This window comes from Triticum aestivum, chromosome 6D, assembly GCF_018294505.1.
Source record: "Triticum aestivum cultivar Chinese Spring chromosome 6D, IWGSC CS RefSeq v2.1, whole genome shotgun sequence".
NCBI classification, from domain to species: Eukaryota; Viridiplantae; Streptophyta; class Magnoliopsida; order Poales; family Poaceae; genus Triticum; species Triticum aestivum.
Window position 1 is genome coordinate 267,903,558 of NC_057811.1, and position 24,611 is coordinate 267,928,168.

The window sequence follows — 24,611 nt, forward strand, 5'->3', positions numbered from 1 at the left end:
TACCAGTAGATATGTGTTTAATCTCTCTCTCTCTCTCATGTTCTTGATTTGGCACGATCTTGATGTATCACGGGCTTTGTTAATATAGTTGGATCATATGGTGTTTCTCTCTCTCTATCTTGTTGCCATGAATTGAGATTTCCCATTGAGATTTCATTTTATCGGATTGAATACTTTTATGGATGATAGAGCATTTCCTCATATAATATTTTTAGCCTTTTTGCATCACATTGTAATCATATTTTCACATTATTTACTCGAGAAATATTCGGATGTTCCCATTATGTTACATTTACAACACTCCTCCATGTTTTGCAGAAAAGGGCGAAAAGGCCCAAAATCTTTCTATAATGGAGAGTGTCAAGAAGTTGTGGTTACTGTAATTTACAGAGGGACTCAAGCGTGAAGAAAAAGAAGTAATCAGAGGGGACAAAACTAAAGAAGGAGGGGATCTACTTGGGAAGAAAGAAGAAAGGAGGAGGGCCAAAGTAAAAAAAGACAGATCAGGGAGTGGATCAAAATCCCTAGCGCTGCTCCATTCCCAAATCGGGCCTGGCATCTCCATCTCTCCCCCCCTCACCACTTCTTCCACCACTGGCCGTCGTCGCGGCCAGGCCGGCGTGGCGGCGCGCCACCAGCTCCACTGTCCATCTGTGCCATCCACCACTCCATCTCCACCACCGCGCCATCACTCCACCGCCGCACCTCGCGCGCCCGACCAGACGGGCGCCTGGTCCTCCGCGTGAACGCCCCCATGCTGCTGCTCTTTCTTTCTTCCTCCCCTGCTGCTTTCTGCTGCTCCTTCTTCACCTATCTCGCTGCTGCTCCTCCACCTCTCTTCTTCCCTCGCCTCTAGCTGCTGCTCCTATTCTTCTCTGAATCCCCCGCTGCTGCTTCTTCTTTCTCTAACCCCCTCTTGCTGAAGCCCTCTCCTCACACCCACTGCTGCTTCTTCGCCTTGGTCCTACTGCTGCTCCTCTCTCCCTGATTCCCCTACTTCTTCTCTGAATCCCCTACTTCTGCTGCTCGTCTCCAACTGAACCTGCTGTCTCTGTCTCTGTCTCTCTCTCTCTCTCTCTCTCTCTCTCTCTCTCTCTCTCTGAAATTTCTATAACTTAAGTGTACTCTTAAGAATTGTGTAATGTTCCGATTTTTAAATGCTTGAAATCTGTGAACGATTCAGTTTCATACTTATAAATATTGTATCACATATTTTGCGTTCTCACTAGTTGAAGTGTTCTTGTTGTGTATTTGTGGTCAGTCAGTCGCCATATATGTTATCTAACCTTGTGAATTTAATCTAGTTTGAAGTTTATGTGTTTACTCAAGTACTTGTGTTACAAAAATATGTGTGTGAGTTTGTGTTGTGAAACATTTATATTCAGCCATATAACCGTGATTCTTCCCTCTGTTCATGTTTGATAGTTATATATGTGTCCTTGTCATGTTACGTTCATGTCCTTTCACTTCTCTTGTCATTGATGTATGCTCGTATTAGTATTTTAACTTCTCAAGCATTACGAAAATACCAAAAAGACAATGAGTAAAATCTGAATTTCCCCTTGCTGTTTATGCTTTCTTTGTCGTCAACCCTGGCTAGTTTAGGTTATTATTTTCTTGCAATACTCTCTTAAAATTCTGTCGCCTAGCTTTAGCTGAGCATTGTTGCCGTCGCCTAGTCTCTGTGGAGAACACAACATTCGTAGTTTTGGGCGTAAAAACCCCACTATACTTAAAATCGATCATTTTGGCGCCGTTGCCGGGGACTAGCGTCGAGCGATTATGTTAGCTATAGACTAGGTTTATTTTAGTTCTGTGTTTAATTAGTCGTGTATTTCATTTTCTGTGTTTCTTTTATATATTTTTTCCCTTGCTGTTGCTTTGGCTTATTAGGATACTAACGTTCTGACTAGTATTTACTATTTATGAGTGTGCGTAGGAAGTCTGAACTATTTACAGGTTGATTGATGGTTACACTTGGTGGAGATATGGCGATTCTTCGTGATGTTTGGATGCCAAGCAGCCAATGCTATTTCACAGGGCCACTTTGGCCGTCTTTTGAGGCGGAAAATTTTGAGCTAAAGCCTGGTCTTATTGCTTTGGTTCAACAACATCAGTTTGGAGGGTTGCCTACTGAAGACCCTTATGAGCACTTGCTCCGAGTCATGGAGTATTCAGAGACAGTAAAGTACCTTGGAGTACCTGAAGATGCTATCAAGTGCATGCTGTTCACATTCTCTCTCCGAGATGATGCTCGTGCTTGGTATCGATCCTTGCCATCAAGATCATTCGGTTGGAACGAGGTATCACGAGCTTTCTTAGATAAATATTTCCCACTACACAAGCAGTCCGCAATTCGAGATGAGATCTTCAATTTCGTTCAGCGTGAAGGCGAGAGCTTGTATGATGCTTGGGAGAGATACAAAGCCTTATTCAGGAGATGTCCTAATCATGGGCTCGAGAGATGGTTAGAGCTGCAGATATTCTATAGAGGATTGACTTCGGACACTCGAGCTTACGTCGATATGGCAGCGGGTGGAGCTATTACAAACAAGACACTTGATGAAGCTTTTCTGTTGATTGAGAGCATAGCTTTCCACCAACTTCAGTGGTACAATAAGAAGCCCACGTCCGATTCATTGGTTTGCTTGCAACAAATCACTACACCTCAGCCACCAATTCTTACATAGAAGCATGAACCTCTATCTCAGTATGACAAGATCGAGCTTGCATGGATTATCTTTGATGATGATGACACCATTCTAGTTGACACACACGCTACAGATCATATGGATACTAGCGTTGGAGATTCGGTTTTGCATTGTGATGATTCTTCCATGGATGAGCCAGAGCTGCAGTTAGTTGCTTTTGATATTGAGGAGTCACATGTAGTTGATATTGATCATGTGCTTCTAGAGCCAGATATGGAGAAGTTCACCTTCGATGATGTTAGCTGCATTGATTCCTCAACACTTGAGCCTGAGATGGAGAGCTTCATGGTTAATTATGATGAGGTGGATTCAGATGTTAAGGAGCCAAGCTCTACTATTTCACTTGTTGACACGAGTCCGGTGGAAATTTCTACTACCACACCTCACTTGGTATCTTCAATTGAGGTAGTCCTGAAGCTTCTTCCTAACTATCTCAGGTATGATCTCAGCTTTCTCGACAAGATATGCCATATCATGGATACTGCTATGCACCATGCGATTTATTGATGATATCTATTTATCATATGCTCCATAGATATGCTTATGTGATAGGATACTCTATTGATGAATTAGAGGGCATTGTCCCTATCACTTGTATTGGCTTGTTTGCCGAGTGTTCTTTCAGGTTTATGCTTGTGCACCATTCACTGCGGGCTGCCCAAGTTCGAGATGACATCCCATGGGATCCTGGTGGATTCATGGCATGGTGATGAGGAGAAGCAATGAGCACACATGAGGAAGAGCGAAGCTGGAGCATCCATGAGGAAGCAAAGGAGAAGAGCTGCAGTTGGTTAGGTGATCGAGCGAGTGCTACATGATCAAAGCTCGGTGAGCTGTTTCATGACCCATTCTGAAAACTATCATCCATTGATACATGATGAAATCACTTGCTATTTGGGTTGCTTGAGCCATTTCTTAAATGTTGTCCCACTGAATTTTACCTTTGTCATTGGTGCTTGATGTGAATATGTGAATTGATTGTTGAATGCCTTGTAAACTAGTGATCTACATGATGCTTGCTTTGCTGAAAGTAGTGAAAGCTATTAGTTTTGAGTGCTCAAATCCCTAGTACACTAGAAAACTTGATCATTTTCTGCTTTTACCTTGATACACCTAGATCATTAAGTGTCAGATGTTGAGTTTGTGCCTAATGTGTTCCCATTCAGAGCAATCACTTACCACTATGGACTAGCATGCTATGTTCCCTGGATCGGTAGTATGTGAACCAGACATGGATGAGTGATGATTCTTGTTTTTGTTCATTTGAAAAGTAAAAAAGTTTCTTATAATGAATATAAGTCTAGTCTACCTACAGTAGCATGTCATGTTCCCTGGATCGGTGGCATGTGAAATTTGGTAGCTTGGACAGTAATAAATAAATAAAAATGCAATATTTGTCGAACCAGGTGTATACCATGTTCCGGGATCGGTGGTATGTTCCTTTGGGGAGACAAACAAAAAAACTATATAATTGGTCGAGCCAGGTGTATACCATGTTCTCGGGATCGGTGGTATGTTCCTTTGGTGGTGCTTCCTTCAAAATTCAATAAGTAGTTTAGCCACAATGTTGTGTTCCTGGTAACAAGTATTTCTCGGGATCATGCTCTCTTTAGGAACCTTTTGGCACAATCCGCATTTAAACTTGTTGATCCACTTTTATCATTGTAAACGTTTAAAATGATCGAGTCTACTAGTATACTATTGCTTTGTAGCATCCTAACCATTAATCTTCACTAACTAAGTCTGAAGCATGCATTGTTTGGAGTTCTACTTTACTAGGACCTTCTCTAGTCAGTTCACTGTTCATATTCTTGCTCTTGTCATATGCCTTTGCTTGAGGACAAGCAAAGATATAAGTGTGGGGGAACTTGATAGAGCATTTCCTCATATAATCTTTTTAGCCTGTTTGCATCACATTGTAATCATATTTTCACATTATTTACTCGAGAAATATTCGGATGTTCCCATTATGTTACATTTACAACACTCCTCCATGTTTTGCAGAAAAGGGCGAAAAGGCCCAAAATCTTTCTATAATGGAGAGTGTCAAGAAGTTGTGGTTACTGTAATTTACGGAGGGACTCAAGCGTGAAGAAAAAGAAGTAATCAGATGGGCCAAAACTAAAGAAGGAGGGGATCTACTTGGGAAGAAAGAAGAAAGGAGGAGGGCCAAAGTAAAAAAAGAGAGATCAGGGAGGGGAGGGGATCAAAATCCCTAGCGCTGCTCCATTCCCAAATCGGGCCTGGCATCTCCATCTCTCCCCCCCTCACCACTTCTTCCACCACCGGCCGCCGCCGCGGCCAGGCCGGCGTGGCGGCGCGCCACCAGCTCCACTGTCCATCTGTGCCATCCACCACTCCATCTCCACCACCGCGCCATCACTCCACCGCCGCACCTCGCGCCCCGACCAGACGGGCGCCTGGTCCTCCGCGTGAACGCCCCCATGCTGCTGCTCTTTCTTTCTTCCTCCCCTGCTGCTTTTTGCTGCTCCTTCTTCACCTATCTCGCTGCTGCTCCTCCACCTCTCTTCTTCCCTCGCCTCTAGCTGCTGCTCCTATTCTTCTCTGAATCCCCCGCTGCTGCTTCTTCTTTCTCTAACCCCCTCTTGCTGAAGCCCTCTCCTCACACCCGCTGCTGCTTCTTCGCCTTTGTCCTACTGCTGCTCCTCTCTCCCTGATTCCCCTACTTCTTCTTTGAATCCCCTACTGCCGCTGCTCGTCTCCAACTGAACCTGCTCTCTCTCTCTCTCTCTCTCTCTCTCTCTCTGAAATTTCTATAACTTAAGTGTACTGTTCAGAATTGTGTAATGTTCCGATTTTATAAATGCTTGCAATCTGTGAGCGATTCAGTTTCATACTTATAAATATTGTATCACATATTGTGCGTTCTCACTAGTTGAAGTGTTCTTGTTGTGTATTTGTGGTCAGGCAGTCGCCATACATGTTATCTAACCTTGTGAATTTGTTCTAGTTTGAAGTTTATGTGTTTACTCAAGTACTTGTGTTACAAAAATATGTGTGTGAGTTTGTGTTGTGAAACATTTATATTCAGCCATATAACCATGATTCTTCCCTCTGTTTATGTTTGATAGTTATATATGTGTCCTTGTCATGTTACGGTCATGTCCTTTCACTTCTCTTGTCATTGATGTATGCACTTCTCAAGCATTACAATGTAGCGACCAGACCTCAAATGGTCTGTGCTGCTGTGCACCAGTGTCATCCCTGGATCAGTAATGCTGACACGCACAGTACAAATGGAGGATTTATAACAGAGTAGCAATCACACACTTATTACATCGAATATCTCCGAAGAGATTAAGTATGATAAACATGGTTTAAGGCCATCTAACAACGATAACAGTGGAAGACTTGGAAGATAAGTGAGTCCATCAACTCCAGCGGCATCACTGAGTATAAGACCACGACCTAAGGCACCTTACTCGTCGTCTGAAAAGTCTGCAACATGAAACGTTGCAGCCCGAAAACGGGTCAGCACATAGGATATGCTGGCAATGTAACACATAGAGAGTAATGAACAATAATAATGCTATACTACATGCATATATGGCTGGTGGAAAACTCTATGGTTACAGTTTTGCGAAAAGCCAATTTTATCCTACTCCAAAGGAATAAATTTTATTTAACTATCATGGTGGTTGTGAAACATTGAGAAGGTACCTCCAACTCAATCCCAATTAAGTGTCATCATTAACCCAACAAAATTAATTAAAAGTAACATAGTGATGAGATTCAAATGATAATCCAGGTACTAGATACTCAAGTTGTCCATAACCGGGGACACGGCTAACCATGATTAGTTTGTACACTCTGCAGAGGTTTGCGCACTTTTCCCCACAAGACTCGATCGCCTCCGTTTTTAATTCTCGCACTGCATGATGTTTGAGAAACGAATGACCGAGACACAGTCTTTCAGAAACAATCACTCTTTACTCCGGGTGGACCGGTACACCTACTTTCCCCTACATCTGCTAGCCCACCTCTTCAAGAGATCATGTAACCTACTCAACTATGCTAGAGCCCATAATAGCTTGTGGCTGCACACGGAAGTTTCTAGCATGAATAATCTTATGATCCCTTTGAGCCTGGGTGGCGGACCTTATAAAATCAGACAACACTGGGTTCTCCAGGTGCCTCAATCCACCCAGATGTGAGTTTTAGTTGCCACCTTAGGTAAACCATTATTAACAGTCTCACATCTGTCATGAATATCTCTCAAACCCAAATCCATGTCTACGAGCATAGCATGGCAAGATAATAGCAACGTAGAAGTAACTCCCAAGGGTTTGATAAGAAAAACAGGTAATAGGTACTACCTCAACTACTTCCCAGAACCCACAGTTTAATTAGATCCTAATCATGTAATGTTTGAGGAATAGATCTAATGCAATAAAAACTGGGTATGGAAAGTATGATCAAAGTGTTACTTGCCTTGCTGATGATCCGCAAAACCTAACGAGTCGAAGTAACAAGCGGCACACTCCGGGTACTCTATCGCAAACAAACAAGCATACAATCAGTACTCATCTAATGCACAGGTAAAACTCGAATGAAAGATCCAACCAGAAAGTTTAACTTAAGAACTCCGGTTTACAAAAAGAATCAACTCGAACGAAGCAACGAAGTCAAACGGCGAAAGAAAGAAGCTTCGTTTACTAATCTGGATCTAGGTCAAATTTTACTGTAGCAAAAACTTGTTTGAGTAGGTTAAACGAAAAGAGAATTTTGAGACGAAACTCTAGGCGCTTGAATCGCCTGATTCCGATAAACGAGCGAGAAGTTAAACAGAAACGAAGATTCGATCAGAAATCGAATCTGAGATAATCGCAGAAAAATCCGACGAAAAAGAAAAACGGTCGAACGCTTAAAGAACGGACGTTCGTTAACAGAGAAAAATCGACGAACGTGTTCGTTAAAACGAACGGTTCGGTGAACGCTCGCAAAATAATAAAACCGAAAAAAACCGACCTAGGGTTTTTTTTAGAAGAAAACCGGCAAACCGAACGGCATCGAGGTCTACCTCGTCGGGGCGGCTCCGGCGGGGCTCCGGCGGGGGCGGCGGGTGCGGCGGGGGTGCGGGGCTCGAGGGGGAAGGCGAGGGGCGGCGAGGCGGCGGGGTTCCGCGGCGAACGGCGGCGGCTCGGCTCGGCTCCGGCGGCGGCGGGCGAGGTGAGTGCGGCGGCGGCGGCGGGCGAGGTGAGGGAGAGAGAGAGGGGGGTATTTATAGGAGGGAGGGGGGGCTTCCGGTGGCTTGGGGAGGGGGCAAGCCGTGCGGGAGGCGGCTCCCGTGTCCACGGCGGACACGGCGACGGCGGCGGCCGTGCGCGGAGAGGAGAGGGGCGCGGGGTGGGCCGGCGGCCTGGGCTCGGCCCAGCGCGGGCGCGCGCGCAGTTTTTTTTTAAAACGTTCCGCGGAAAATAATTCACAGAAAAATAAATAAAAATCAGAAAAATATAAAATAATTTTCCCCGTCTAGTTAGAAAATCTAGGATAGGGTGAACATTTTTTTAACACAAAATAAATATTTTGAAAACATGCAATATTTTTAATGCAATAAAAATAGCAAATAAAATCCAAATAATTCCAATAAATGATTTTAAAATTTTTTCTCCAGTATTTCAACTGTTTTGGAGAAGTCATATTTTCTCCTCACGTTTATTTTTAGAATGAAATATTTTTCCGGAGAGAAAATAATTAAAACCAAAATCCTCGTCTTATTTTTTGATGAAAATCAAATATGAAAATTTTAGAAAATCCCCAACTCTCTCCGAGGGTCCTTGAGTTGCTTAGGATTTATCGAGGATTTGTCAAAATGCAATAAAACATGATATGCAATAATGATCTATGTATAACATACCAAATTGAAAATTTGGGATGTTACAAACAAAAATACCAAAAAGACAATTAGTAAAATCTAAATTTCCCCTTGTTGTTTACGCTTTCTTTGTCGTCAACCCTGGCTAGTTCAGGTTATTATTTTCTTGCAATCCTCTCTTAAAATTCTGTCGCCTAGCTTTAGCTGAGCATTGTTGTCGTTGCCTAGTCCCTGTGGAGAACACGACATTCGTAGTTTTGGGCGTAAAAACCCCACTATACATAAAATCGATCAATGGATTTGAGAGCACTTGATGTGTGTCTTGTGTGAATACCCTTGGTGACAATGGGGTATCTTATTTTTAAGAATGAAGTATGTCTACTAGAAGGGGGGTGAATGGGAGCTTTAAATTTTCGTCGGAAAACTTAAATCCCTCAGAACCCAGCAGCGGAACGAATGAAAAACACACTATAGTGAACTAAAATAGAGTATCGAAAGGAAACTAAGATAGGCATCGATGAGATACATATGAATGAAAACCACCGAAGGTAAACATGAGTGACAGAGATAACCGAAAATGCTGGATGACGACACGGTATTTGTTCGACCAGTTCGTCCTTCTGCACAAGGACTACGTCTGGTTGGTGGGGCTGTGACTTAACATGAAAGATAAACTCTCTTCACCCTATTCTCCTCAACAATCGATTCGTCGACCGATGCCGATTACTCATGGTAGATACTTGAAGGCGATCTCTGAACCTTTACAGACTTCTTCTTCGAGAACCACAACCACTCTTGGTCTTTGAAGAAGTCTAGAGAGTTTGCAGCTCTCAAGAGTAATAGGCGGAGCGTAATAAACTTAGATTCCAGTGATGCTGAACCACTATCTAATTCTTCGGCTCTAGGGTTTTACTTTTGGTGGATTTTAAACTCAAATCGCTCAGAGAATGGGTTGCTCAACAATCTTTTCAGAATCAAAACAGAGCAACCACCAGACAAAGCCAACGTGGATGGTTATTTATAGCCCCATCCTTCCCTGATGAGAAATGACCATTTTGGACATGAGGTCCAGCCAATGGCCAACCGACACGTTCACAAGGGTCAGATTGTGGAGCAATGGTAACATTACTTGAGGAACAAGTTATGCTAACTCCTTGGTCAGAGGCAAATCTCTCGCAGCGAAGAAGATCACAGTCTCTTGCTGGCAAGTATTTGCTTGGAGCACAAAGATATTTCTCTCACAACTTTCATAGGATTTGTGTTTAGCATCAGAGAATCAAAACTTCAAACGCTACACCCCGCTTAATAGTACGGTGGTCCTATGACTCAAAGAAAGAAGAAGAAGAACCGAACAAATGCTACGTCTTAATCTCGTCTTCATTCTTCCTCGAGCGCAGTCATTTGCTTCAAACAGAGACCGAACCAATTGCTTGTACTTCAGCAATTTTTAGTGTTCACTCTTGTTAGCTTCATCTTCCTGATAACCTTCGCTGCATGGCAGGGAGATTATCTTCGCCGTTTGCATTAAACTCCTTGATACTTCTGGGACTTGTTACTCTGTGTGCACTAGCAAACACATAAATCCCATACTGTTTATGTCAACAAACTCCAAAACATAAGGGGCCTATCATTGCACCAACAATCTCCCCCTTTATGGACGGTTGTTGAAAAAACATATAATCATCAAAGTGAAGATAGATAAGTGAAATGTAAATCAAACAAGAGTGAACTTGCGTTACTTGGATCGATGATGAAATGTACTCCCCCTAGATGTATGCAGGTTTAATTGATATACAGTGAGATTCCTTGCAATTCATTAAAGTAAGTGAAGGAATTTTCAATCATTCGAGGTGATGATTCACACTGATGATAATTAATCTGACAAGAATATAGTGCAATCATTTATAACTTCTGTCAATTATTCCACCTGCAAAACAAATACTTCGAGAGAATATAGTGCAGCAGGTGGGGTTACTAATATTACAGCCCATATCAGAAGTTTTACATCAGAGCAAATAAAGTGGCATAAATAGTCTCAAAAGATAGATCAAATAAACACGGAGACCAAATCTAATAGAGCAAATCTATTGAAATTCTCGATGTGATTCTCCCCATTTTTGTCAACTAGTGTCAAAAAGGTGACAAATGACATGAGTGCGAAAAAGACGAATGATTCACTCTGAGGCATCGCCCAAAGAACTGCCCTAAGAGGTTTCTGATTTGGAGGTGGCTGGTACATCTTCATCATCAACAGCAGCAGCAGATGCTTCAAGACGAAGGCACATTGGGATTAGCATGTTGATTCTTGTGAGACAGAGTGTTTCCTTCAGCAGGTTTTTCAGTGGGCAAGGTTGCTTTTGACTCGTCGAGCAATTTGCGCAGCTGAATCCAAAGTAAATTCGTTGTTGGTTCACAAGTTGGCATAGGCGGAGTGATCCGATCTTGAAAATCTTCAGCTGAGAAACCTTGATCAATATACTCATAGAGTTCTTTGAGATGAGAGTTGCTCAATTGCTTCTTGGAGAAAATTTCTGAAGCAATTTCCAATGACACGTCTTTGTTTTGTGTTGTGATCATGTGCACAACTTTTGTTCGGTTGTGCATTGCATTTAGTTCAGCAGCCATATGCTCTTTCTCTTGGCGATCCTCAGCCATATGCTTCGGCAGCAATTGTTGGGTGCGAAACTCACTTCAAGATGTGAAGGAGGTTGTGTGTTCAGTTGATGATCACGCTGAGGTAGCCGAGGCCCGTTGAAAGTGTTATGGTGATCGGGCGGACTTGACACTAGAGCTTTCCCGAAGGAAATATCTTCCATGATTTTTATCGTATGACGAACTAGAGGAATGAATCTCTTGTGACTGACTTTTGCTAGATATCCGGTCTTCACTGCATAGTCAACCACTTTCTAAATCCAGGGCGCAAATACCTTGATAGTTTTCAGCTGCTGAGCTGAATCCATCAGTATGCGCAGGAACATATCTTCGATATCAAAGATAAATCCTTGAGAGATAGCGTGGACGGTGTTCCGAAGAACATCAGAAATGGCGTTGTCTGTATTCATCCCAGCCAGCGGAGGTATAACTGACAATATGATATAAGGTCTGATTGTCGAATGTTAAGTGCTCAGGCAAGGGAGGACCATTGTAGTCATGGATTTTATCTTCATTCATTGTGCATCAGAAATCTTCATCGGAGATTGCGTCAATGTTATGAACACGAATCTCAGTCTTGCCATGTTCGAACCGAGGGAAATGAAAGTGGGAGACAAAATCTATTGCAGAGCATTTTATTCTTGTCCCTTCGGTCATCCACTCCATGATCCATTTGTGCTATCAGATTCATCACCGGAGATATATAGAGTGGCATAAAATTGCAGGATGATCTCCCTATTCCATGGATGCTGATATGCAAAGACATGCGTGAGGCCAAAGTCTTCGATGTCTTGCAGTACTTGGTTAAAGCAGCCGACATTTTCCATCACAGCAATATCCGGGGACTCATGGGGGAAAATCTTGCGGCTATCATATAATATCTGAGAATAATAAATGGCTTGTTCCCGAGTCCAAAAACAAGGAGATTCTGAAATGCGGGGCTGGCTGTATGGACTCTCTTGAAAGAAGGTTGGATGAGTGTTCCGATTGAAAAGTGTTCCTTTGACGCCAACGCCGATGGAGAACAACGACAGTTGCTTGCGATGGTAAGGGTATTTAAGTTCATCCTCAACGAAAATGACGCCATCACCATAAATGACTGAGTTTGAGTGATGAGCAGAAGCTAATTTTGCTACAGAAGGATCAACATCTAAAGTTTTTCGTGCAGTATTGAGTGAGATTCTCAGAGGAGAGGGATTAGACACTTGTTCAGGTGCTGAATCAGGCACTGAATCTTCATTAGCCACTAGGGACGACCGTTGAGGATTTTCTTCAGGAGTCGTTTGAGGAGCAGAGGGAGGGACCGATTCATCTGGTTCAACATGGGCAGGAGAAGCTTGTCGTTCAGACTGAGGGTTTTCACCTTCTTCTCAAGCTTGGTGCTGAGAAGGAATCTCTTCATGAGCTTGCGAGGCCACAGGCACTGTTTCAGTTGGCCTTGGTGAATTAGTTGCATCTGCAACTAGTTCAAGAGTCGGCGAAGGAATTGCTCATTCAGGAGAATTTTCTTTCTTGTCTCAGCGTCTAGAGGAGGAGGAGCATTCGTCTTCGCTATCTTCTTTTTCTTCTTTTGCTTCGACGGATCAATGTGCCCTTTGACAAGATCATTGTAGCCAGTGACTTGGGCTTGATGGTCGAGGCAGATCTTGTGAACAATTTGATCTAGATCTGAATGAAATCCCAATCTTCTATGCCGAAGAATAGTCAAAGCCTTATTGACATCCACATAAGATTCTTCAAGTTGCTTGATGAAAAACTTGGATTTTGTATGTTTCATATGGTTGTCAAGCTCGGCGAGATGGGCAATGAGGTCATTGATCTCAACAGAATCATTTCTCATGTCCTGCACTAGATAAGACGCTTGAGTTGTTACTTCAGAGGGAATGGGCAAAGATTACACTTCTCCATCAAACAAGTCTTCTACAAATCTGTCTAGCAGCTCCATGATGAACACATGATTGAAAGAATGCGGTGCATCAGAATCATCTTGGGCTTGTGCAGCAGGAGCAATCCATGCCACATTTTGGTCGGTCGGAGGCAAAGATTCCAATGTTTGAGTTAACTTTGGAGCAAATTCAACAGCCTTTTCTTTCACAACTTTAGCCCTTGGAGCATTCTGCTCTGCAGAAGGAGCTTTGATTTGCTTCACCTTTTTCTTCAGGAGTTTTTCTCCTGGCTTAGTAGCGCCTACAGGGGCATCAACTACCAAATTGTGCAGATCAATTGCATCAGGATGAGGAGTTGTGTTAACTTTATCAACCATTGTGACAGTAGTTGGAGGGGTCTTTCTCTTCAACGTATTCTCCTTCGGATGTGCAGCCGGGACAACACTTGCTCGAAGATCAGGCAAAACAGTGGATGTAGTGACATTCACTTCTTCGGAGGGAGTTGCGTCAATTTCTTCTCTAGTGAGCGGAGGATCATCTTGACCAGAAGAATTGCTTTCAGGTTCAGCTGGTTTAGCAGGCCTTTTCCTCGATGCACTCTTTTTCTTCAAAGTTGCATATCTGGGATCATGTTTGTGCTTTGAGCGCCCTTCTAATTTTGCTTCAGCCTTCTTCTTTTCGATGTCTGATTTGATGAGATGACGATTTACTTCTTCTCTTGCTTGGTCCTTTTCAGCCTTCTTGGCTCCCTTTTCAGCGTTCTTGATGCGCTTGGACTTTTCTTCGAGGTGTGAGTCAGGTGTTTTGAGATATGACTCATGAGCTTCTGGAGGTGGTAGAGGACTTTCCTGGGGCTCACCTGCCCGGATGAGTCCAATTTCACGACAATCACCCCAAGGGGATGGAAGGCAAAGTTCTTGGCTTATCGAGGATGAATCATTTTGTAGAAAAACCACTTCCGTACCCAGTGACGCCGAATCTTTTGCACACTCCTTCGTCTCTGTGTTGAATCTTCGCTAGGAACTGTGTTGTAATCCTCATGAGATATATACTGAGCTGAATTGGTGTAGGGTTGCCTGCCACCTTTCCTTTTCTTCAGAGCATCAGCCTCTTTCTCATTTGCATTAGGTTCAGATCTCTTTCTCTTGCTGCTAGATGGGCCTACCATTGGGCCCTTTGCATTTGGTGCTTTGGATTCATGTGCTATGCCCATGAATACCTCTTCTTCGTCAGCCATACTGGGCGGTCTGGTAGAATCCTCAATAGAATGCATACACCTGTGAATAAGAGTAGGTACAAGGGAAAATGGGGACAGGGTCACAAATGCTCTCAGCGAAAGTTTTTCTGAACAAATAGCATTTTGAGGAAGAATCAGATACAGACTTTGAGAAATGGTCCAGCTGAATGAAATAAATAGATCGAGCTAGTAGGTCCGAAGAAAATACTAGACAACGAGCTAGGCATATCATTTGAGTGAAAGATAACCCAAACCCTAGATCTGAAACATTCGGATGCGAGGAACAACTACAGACCACATCCGCACTAGAAGGGTAAAAACCTAGATCTAAGACATGCGGTAGAATCGGAGCTAAATAACCATGGACGAACTCAAATCATGAGGGATGGGGTCCGATTTCGAACAAAACGTTCCCTTGGCTGGTGACATGCAGCAACTATGGCGGCGCGGGGGAGAAGATGTCCCACGGCGGCGTGAAGGGACTCCGGTGACCTCTTTCCGGCAGTTAAGCAGCGAAGGGGTCGTCGGCGTCGAGCTCAAGGTGGAGCGCTGTGGCGAGGGTTTCGGGTGAGTCCAGGCGAGGAGAACGAGAGTAAAGGTGGACGAAGGGACTGGTGCGGTTTATATAAGTGAATGGAAATAACCGCATGCAGAGGATTTTTATCGGACGTCCTTAAGCGGAGACGATTGTGATTCAACGAACATGATGGAATGTCAGATTATGTATTGCACGTGGCAACTGTCGGCTTCTGGGAATGGGGGTCCCCAGACTTGCCTGCCTGCGGCCCATGGCATGGCTCTGCGAGCGGGCCCGTACGGCCCATCTTCACCAACAAGCACTCGAGACCCTCGCGAGGGGCCAAGCCTCGCGAGGCAGACGACACAAGACCTCCTCAGGAGCGGCCTCACCAGGCTCGCGAGGGGCGGAGAGATCAAGGCAAGGCAATCCTCGCGAGGTTCTCATGACGTGAGCCATGACGATCGAGACCAGGCGGGCGCCAGCGCGCACAGTGTCCTTGCTTCCTCTTCGGTGCTAAGGAGGCAAGCGCATGCGAGGAGTACCGAGGCCTCAGACAAAGGTTTCCATATCGGTGCAACAAGACCACGACCAGCAGGACGGCAAGATGGAGGTCACCGTTGAGCCCAAGCCGGCGTCACCACCAGAGCCTTTGGCAGGCGAAGACCACCTTTAGTCAGGATAGCTTGTACTAGATGTCCCCTTTCAAATTGGCCGTTGTTGGCTCCCTTCCCGCTCAATATTTGGGGGAGAGGACCAGGGCCTTTATAAGTAGGGCTAGCCAACACAGTAGGGGCATCTCATCTTGGACTAGATCCAGCCCATCCTCACACCCACCAAGCACAAGAACACCTCACCTCAGGAGGCTGTTCTTCCCCTTGTACTGTTCATCCTCAGCCCGAGAGGCAATCCACCACACCACACTGGAGTAGGGTATTACACCACAACGGTGGCCCAAACCAGTATAAATCTTGTGTCTCTTCTGTTGCGAGTTCGTCGAGCTAAGCTTAGAGATCCCAGAGAGGCTAAGGGCGTGATTTGGTAGGGGAAGATCTTCGCGCGCACCCCAGTGTTCGAACCTTGAGGGTTTTGCCAGAACCCGAGATCCGACATTTGGCGCGCCAGGTAGGGGTGCGCCGGAGCTTTCCTTCCATTGATCTGTGTCCCGTCTCTTCGTCGTCTCCATGGCGGACGCTCACCGAGCTCACACTGAGCGTCGGGCCGCCCTCGCCGCCCGTGTTGCTCAGACGGCTCTTGTTAGCGGGCCACCCCGTCGTTCTCCGTCGCCTGCCACCAACGCCGCCACCGGCCCGGCGGGGAATGATCAGCAAGCATCCTCGCTGCACCCCTCGGTGCGGCGAGACGGCCACACCGCCACTCCATCGCTGACCCCGGCCGGCTCGTCGTCTCACGCCTGTCGCGCTCCCACGGACGCGCAGGGCGCGCTGTGCATGGCGCACGAACTCCTGCGCTACCGCCCCATCGACGACCTCTACGAGGACTGGCTCGACTGCATCGCCGAGCTTGTCAGCGCTGCAGGGGGGCTCCCATGTGCCGTCCCTCTCGCTGCCTCGCCCTCCGCTAGCTGCAGGTGACGTGGCTCATGGAGAGACTCCACCACCTCTGCCCCAAGACGGCGCCCTGGCGCCAAGGCGTGCGCCCCCCGGGCGTGATCCACCGCGTCGGGCGCCCGTGCGCGAAGAAGGAAGCTGCCAAGATGTCCCTCGTCCACAAGAAAATGCTCCTGCGCTCCCGGCGCCGCTACAACAAGACCGTGTGCCGCGTGTGATGGCGGTGCGAGGGCATCAAGGCCAGGCTCCGCATCAGCAAAGGGTCCCAGTGGCCACCACGGGCTGCTGCGCTTCACCCCCGAGCTGCGTAGCGTTGCCTGGCTGAGCAAGTTCAAGCCAGACATGCCTCTGTGCTATGAAGGCACCCCCGACCCCGCGGAGTTCCTGCAGCTCTACGAGCTGAGCATCAAGGCGGCCAACGGAGACGAAAAAGTCATGGCGAACTGGTTCCCCATGGCTCTCAAGGATGGCGCACGCTCGTGGCTCCTGAACTTGCCTCCCGGCTCGATCTCCTCCTGGAGTGAGATGCGCGACCGCTTCGTCGCCAACTTCCAGGGCACTCGCGACCGCCCTCCGGCCGCGGGTGACCTGCGCCGCGTCAAGCAGCAGCCAGGGCAGACCCTCCAGAAGTACATCCAGCACTTCAACAACATTCGTCTCAAGATCTCCAAGGTGACAGACGAGGCCATCATTTCTGCGTTCTCCGATGGCGTCCGCGACGTCAAGATGAAGGAGGAGCTCGCCATCCAGGAGGAGCTGTGCACATCCCTGGAGCTGTTCAACCTGGCGACCAAGTGCGCAAGGGCTGAGGAAGGGTGCCTTTCCCTCCTCGAGCTCCCGGCTGCCGACCTGGAGGAGAAGAAAGCCAAGGCCAAGGACGTGAAGTGCAAGGGAGTCACCATGCTCGCGGTGGAGCTGGACACAAAGCGTGGCAGGGACCAGCCTGAGTCATCCAAGAGCAGTCGGTCGTTCCGCGCCTTCCACAACATGCACAGCCACAACACAACGATTGTCAAGAGCTCAGGGCCATTCGCGACGGATGCTTCAGTCGATGCCCCGAGCGCGACGACTGAGGCTACGGCCGAGGAGGAGGACATGGTGGAGGACGCTGGGACGACCGGGGCCCACGCTAGGAGTGGCGCGACCGGCCTCGTGAGGACCGCTGGCAGGATCAGCCTCGCAAGGGTGCCTGGAGGGATCAGCCTCGTGAGGACCGTCCTCAGGGCAATGCTGGGCTCCCTCCGCTGCCACCACCACCAAGAAGGAACGACGATCACCATCAAGACGAGGGGGCTGGGGGCTTCCAGGAGCCGCGTGCTATCGCCTGCATCCTGGGCGGAGCTCAAGCCCCAGCCTCACAACGTATCTTCAAGCAGTTTGCTCGCGAGGTGAACGCAGTCCTCCCCAAGCTCGAGGCCACACGCCCGCTCAGGTGGTCCAAGTGCGTTATTACCTTCAGCTCGGCAGACCAGCTCAAGTGCGCGGCCACAGCTGGCGCTCTCCCGATGCTCTGTTCACCCGTCATCAGCAACATGCAAGTCACCAAGACTCTCATCGACGGAGGTGCAGGGCGTAACGTCCTGTCTGTCGAGATGTTCGACAACCTTCAAGTGCCTTACGATCAGCTTCAGCCTACCAAGCCTTTCTCAGGAGTGACCAACAGCTCCACCACCCTGATAGGACATGTCCGCCTCCTAGTCACCTTCGGACAACACGACAACTACCGCACCGAGCTCATCGACTTCGACGTCGCCCTCACCCGTCTGCCATACAATGCCATCCTCGTGTATCTAGCCCTGGCCAAGTTCATGGCGGTGACCCACCACGGCTACAACGTCCTCAAGATGCCAGGAAGCGGCGGAATCATCACAGTCCCCTGTGCAGAAAGAGATGCGGTGTGCTCCCTCGAGCGTGCCTTCCAAGCTGCAGCAATCGAAGACCCCGACAGCAAGGGCGAGTACCCTCCTGAGGCCATCCCCAAGAAGAAAAAGCATCTGCCGCGCACAGGGCCTTAGGGGAGTGGCGCCTCAAGCGGTGTCGCGTCAGGATCAGCACCCGCACCTGGTGTCGGTGTCAAAACCAGCGGATCTCGGGTAGGGGGTCCCGAACTATGCGTCTAGGATCGATGGTAGCAGGAGACGGGGGACACGATGTTTACCCAGGTTCGGGCCCTCTCTATGGAGGTAATACCCTACTTCCTGCTTGATTGATCTTGATGAATATGAGTATTACAAGAGTTGATCTACCACCAGATCGTAATGGCTAAACCCTAGAAGTCTAGCCTGTATGACTATGGTAATGAATATATGCTATCCGGACTACGCCCTCCGGTTTATATAGACACCGGAGGGATATAGGGTTACATAGAGTCGGTTACATAAGAAGGAGTCTTCATAGTTGGTCGCCAAGCTTGCCTTCCACGCTAAGGAGAGTCCAATCTAGACACGGGTAGAGTCTTCGGCCTTCATGTCTTCACAGCCCACCAGTCCGGCCCATGGATAACAGGCCGGACGCCCGAGGACCCCTTAGTCCAGGACTCCCTCAGTAGCCCCCGAACCAGTCTTCAATAACAAAGTGTTCGGCACACAAATTGTCTTCGGCATTGCAAGGCGGGTTCCTCCTCCGATGACCTCCAAGTGATATATTCGGCCGTTGATCAATGTTGCTCCCCTCGGCTTCTGCGCGTTAAATAACTTCATGATCCACGTGTCGAGCGAATGTGAAAGGTCAGGGTATTTTTGCAAATAGTACCCCATCCATGCAAGGAAGAGCGCCTATTTAAAGAGATTGGATCTTAGACCCATTCGGCACCACGCAGAGAAAGACCCCCGGAGACAGCTAGGAGAAACCATTCCACCATGGTTAGCGTTCCCAGCTCCTCCTCCCGTTCTGGCCCAGAGAAAGGCGAGTGGGAGAGGTGTTCTGTGTCCCACAGTCAATTAGCGAAGCTGCAAATGCAGGGATTTCTTCCCCTGCAGATCTGGTCCCTGTCCGAGCGGGGCTGACCTCCTTTAATGGTGAGACTCAAGCAGAGAACTTCCCCAATCCATCCGGGGGGAGCGAGTGTGTTTTGTCCCCTATCTGCTAAGAGGCGTCGGATTTCCAATCCATCCATTCCTCCGAGTGTTGCTGGAATATTATGGCCTTCAGCTGCACAACTTCACCCCCGCCTCCATTCTGCACATTGCGCGTTATGTCGCTTTATTCGAATTATTTCTGGGCATTGAGGCCCATTTTGAGCTTTGGAGGAAGTTGTTCTGTCTTGTCCCGCACAACCATGAGGGGTCAATATTTGAAGTGGGTGGAGCCGAAGTATGGCGCATCGCCGATACCGGATATCTGTCCGGCACACCAAGGAAAGCATCTGAAGAATGGCCTTCCGAATGGTTCTATATTAAGGACGTTGCGCTTCCCGACCCAGTTCGAAAGGGTCTCCCAGAATTTGTAAGTGTTCTGTTGAGGAAACGTCACAGCTAGCGCCCCCAAAGCCTTCAAGAAGAGGATAGTGTGGAGGTTCGTCAGCTCCTGGGCAAGATAAAAATGCTTGCCCAGTCCGGCTTTACAATAGTAGAGGTAATGGCGACCTCCATAGTACGAGGGGTTCAGCCACTTCAATACAGAGGGCTCTTGATGTGGCACTACAACGGGGAGGACGACGCCTCCCGTTATGGTCGGAAAGGTCCGAACACTCCTGCCGCTCTAGCCAAGATACTGGCCGAGCTGTTTAAAGGGGAGGAAGAAGAATTTCTCCGCATCAATCGCAGAGAGGGGTACTCCATGTACAACCCTCCCAACTGGGTAAGTCCCAACCCCTTTGCGTTTATTCACTACGTTCTCATGGCCATTTTTAACGAATCCCCAATCCGTCTTATTTTGAAACAACACTGGCAGAAGGTAACCGAGGGGCTTAATAGCCCTGCCCCACAGCTGGAGAGCCACAACCGGGAGCTTGATCCTGGGTTCGAAGAGGACCCGGACATATTCGTGGTACTCGCGGAAGGGGTGTTTTACCAGGCGAGCTATGATGGCACAGAAGTGGCCATCATCGCAGATTATCCCGGTCTTCTTCCAGCTTCCCACGTAAGTAATCAGCAGAAACGCCCCTTGAAAGAGTTTCCTCGCGCTGCCTCACCCACCGCACTATCTCATGCTTCAAAGGGGAGGCGTTCGGCGCGTCATGCTACGCCGGGGATGACTCCAAGAAGAACAACTCCCGCGCCGAGCAAGGCCTCGAAAAGGAAGGTTGGCAGAGACCAGGCCGGCCCTTCGTCGAAGAGGTATGGATTTAAAGGTATGCTGTGGCAGTCGTACCCAACCGTGATTGTTATGTTGGTCCTGTATCAGGAAAAAGGTTCACCGGACTATGTCCGGGGATTCAGCCGGTCGCACTCCCAACAACCGGGATTTAGATCCCACCGAAGAGGTGGGGGCCGCTATGGGGGCAACGCCGGACTGTCCTTCGGCCGAGGGTTCGGAAGACATGTCTGTTACCAACTCGGAAGTAGAGAGCGCCATGAATCATCAGCGCTGCAGGGCTGTCCTACGAGACCCCAAGTTCTCGGAAGAGGCATTCAATGCCTTCAGCTCGGCTGACGCATACATCCAAGCTGCTCGAGATGGGCTTAGAAAAGCCACAAAGCAATATTTGACAGATGTGCAGGTAAGTTTTTTCTTCGTCCGAAAAGGATAACCATATGCCCGTAGCCCCCGAGACTGAAAGCATTTGGTACAACTGATTTAAGGATCGTTGTGTAACCAGGTCCTTACCGAGAAGAATGTTCTGCTAGCCCAAGAGCTGGAGCAGTGTCGGGCGCAACTGAATGTTGCTACCACCGAACTGGAAAACTTCAAGAAGGCGTCTTCTCGTAACATTCCCCTCCATCGAGGAATGATAATTGTATACCAACTGTACTAATATTGTTGCTGATTGCATAATAGGATCGCCCGATCAACTTGAAGAGAAGTTGAAGATCGCCCAAGAAGGGGAAAAAGAGGCAAAAAAGGCTACACACCACAGGCGAGCGTGTGTTGACCCGAGTCAGGGACGAAAAAAACAAGCTACAGGATTCCAACGCCGCATTGGGTGAAGAATTGAAAGATGTGCGAGCCCAGCTAGCCGACTCCGTGAAGGAGAACATGACGTTGCAGGGCGGTATATTCAGTATGTGTCTGAACTATTTTGAAAGTAGTTCGGAGATGAATAGAACTGTTATAATTGTGATTGCAGGTATATTGACGGGCATTCCCGATGAGGAGGTGTCCGGATTATCAAGTGATTTGTTGCAAAGGCTATCGCAAGTGCACGAGCAGGCTCAGCTGGCAATGCGGAGTGTTGCCAAGGCCCTATGGCCATCCGCCTCCCCTCCAGGAAGTATGGAGGAGCTTGTAGAGCTGTTCAAGGGAGCACGGCGGCGTATCCGACTATGGAAGATATCGGCCTGCCGAGAAGGTGCGCGAGAGGCCTGGGCCATGGTGAAAACGCGATATACCAAGCTGGATCCTAATCACATGGCCCGGGTCGGACTGCTAGGGTCGGATGGGGAAGAAATTCCCGTTAGTTTAGTATATGACCAAGTAGAGGTGGCCGCCAAATATTCCCAACAGGATTGTAAGTTAGACTGCCTGTTGGATGGTATAGAGGAGGAAGTGTTTGAGTCCAAGTGACTATGTCCTTTCCTTACCATGTGTAATTCTAGCTGAATTGTATAGCATTTGTCATGGCAGACCTTTTCGCTTCAACCTCCGGGCCTGAGGGTGCGGAGTGTTTCTGAATACCCTCGCGGCCGAATAGACCGGGGTATGCCTGGAAAACTAGGTGTAGGGGTCATAGTTGCTTGAACAGACAAGTTGTATCCTGCTAGTTATGTTATACTACATTGAGATCGTAAGAAACATCTTCCAGAGAGAATAGTTCCGTTAAGGGTTCCTTTCCCTAGGTGTGCATATATTAATGTACATGTCCGAATTGTGATGGAAAAATCACAGTGTATGTAACTTCTGGGGGTTCGCAATGGAGTAAATGCAAAAACGTCTTTAATTCACCGACCGAATATTCCCTTAAGAACGCTAGCTTTCACCTTCACCCAGTCTGAGGTACACATCCGGATGACCCGACAGTAACAATCGCAGAGGTGCTCCCTTTATGCCCTAGCTAAACTAACGGGAATGTAGGGCATAAGCACAGGAGCCAGGCAACCCAGCTTGGCCAAAACTTAAGTCATATCGATGCATATAATGGCGAAGAAAAGGTACATATGGAAAAACTCATATGTGAAGAGCTTGATGCTCAAGGAATAATAATAAAAAGCTTCTGTCCTAGAAGCCCCCAGGTATAATGGACATACATATTTTAAAGATGTATGTGTCAGGGGTGTGCGGTCTAGCCGTACCAAAGCTTTAAAGCGAAAAAGGCAAAGGTAATCGGAAAAGAGGGAAAAAATAATGGAAGCTACAGGGGAGAAGGAGACGAACAAGGAGTTCGGCGCTAGGCATAGAATCTTCGGAGTTTGGCCGCGTTCCAGGGGTTCGGCTCGAGGCGATTGTCTGATGCATCACAAAGACGGTACGCTCCACTGGTGAGAACTTCGTCAATTATGAAGGTACCCTCCCATTTGGGATTGAGTTTGTCCTTTTTCTTCTCCGGCAGGCGTAGAACGAGTTCGCCAATGTTGTAAGTCTTGGCCCGTACTTCTCTGCTTTGATATCTTCGAGCCTGCTATTGGAAAAATGCTGAACGGGCTTTTGCGAAATCGCGCTCCTCCTCAAGGGCTTCTAGGCTATCCTGCCGATCAAGCTCGGCTTCTCTCTCTTCGTACATACGCATTCGAGGTGAGTCGTGGATAATATCGCAGGGCAACACGGCCTCTGCGCCATACACCATGAAGAAAGGTGTGTATCCGGTAGTACGGTTGGGCATGGTCCGCAGCCCCCAGAGTACGGAGTCGAGCTCCTCAAACCAGTGCTTGTCTGATTCTTTCAAAGACCGCACTAGTCTGGGCTTGATGCCGCTCATAATAAGACCATTGGCTCGTTCGACTTGACCGTTGGTTTGCGGGTGGTAGACGGAGGCGTAATCGAGTTTAATGCCCAGATTAGTGCACCAGGTTTTTACCTCCTCGGCTGTGAAGTTAGAGCCTTTGTCGATGATGATGCTGCGTGGGACACCATAACGGTGCACAACGCCGGATATGAAGTTTATCACCGGGCCAGACTCAGCCGTTTTAACCGGTTTAGCCTCTATCCACTTAGTGAATTTGTCCACCATAACCAGCAGATATTTTTTCTTATGGCTTCCCCCTTTAAGGGGTCCAACCATATCCAGTCCCCAGACCGCGAAAGGCCGATGGGGATGGTCTGTAAGGCAGTTGGGGGCATGTGGCTTTGATTGGCGAAGAGTTGGCACCCGACGCAGCGTTGGACAAGGTCCTGCGCATCTTCTTGGGTCGTCGGCCAATAAAACCCTGTACGGAAGGCCTTGCTAACAAGGGCCCGGGCGGCGGCGTGGTGTCCGCCTAGACCAGCGTGAATTTCTGCCAAAAGCTGCTGCCCCTCCTCCTCGGAGATACATCTTTGAAGTACTCCGGTAGTACTTTTCTTGTAGAGCTCTCCGTCATGAACCTTGTAGGCCTTCGAGCGCCGGACAATGCGGCGGGCCTCATTCTGGTCTTCGGGCAGCTCCTTCCTATTAATGTAGGCCAAGAAGGGTTCGGTCCATGGGGCAATGACTGCCATAACGAGGTAGGCCGACGGTGTAATTTCGGTGGCTGAGCCCCCGATGATATCGGTGTGTTCAGAGTCTGGGGTTGTGTTCGGATCTGGACTGTTGTTGCCGCCCTCCCCTTGCCACACCACGGATGGCTTGAAAAGCCTTTCCAGGAAGATGTTAGGTGGGACAGGGTCGCGCTTAGCGCCAATGCGAGCAAGGATGTCCGCCGCCTGGTTACTTTCTCGGGCAACGTGATGAAATTCAAGCCCCTCGAACCGAGCCGACATTTTTAGGATGGCATTATGGTAAGCTGCCATCTTTGGATCTTTGGCATCGAAGTCTCCGTTTATTTGAGATATTGCGAGGTTTGAGTCCCCACGCACCTCCAGGCGTTGTATGCCCATGGATACGGCCATCCGAAGACCATGCAATAAGGCCTCGTATTCGGCAGCGTTGTTGGAGTCTGTGTATAATATTTGGAGCACATATTGGACGA

At 47.9% G+C, this 24,611-nt stretch overlaps 1 long non-coding RNA gene and 1 other non-coding gene across 2 annotated transcripts; one reads left to right on the top strand and one right to left on the bottom strand.

The window, feature by feature from the left end:
* The first annotated feature begins 436 nt into the window (after positions 1-436).
* Positions 437-5,793, top strand: LOC123144611 (uncharacterized). Its single transcript, XR_006471763.1, has 2 exons — positions 437-3,539; positions 4,716-5,793. It is a non-coding gene; the product is annotated as an uncharacterized lncRNA (long non-coding RNA).
* Positions 2,348-2,458, bottom strand: LOC123146526 (small nucleolar RNA R71). Its single transcript, XR_006472780.1, has one exon. It is a non-coding gene; the product is annotated as a small nucleolar RNA R71 (small nucleolar RNA).
* Positions 5,794-24,611: the final 18,818 nt, after the last annotated feature.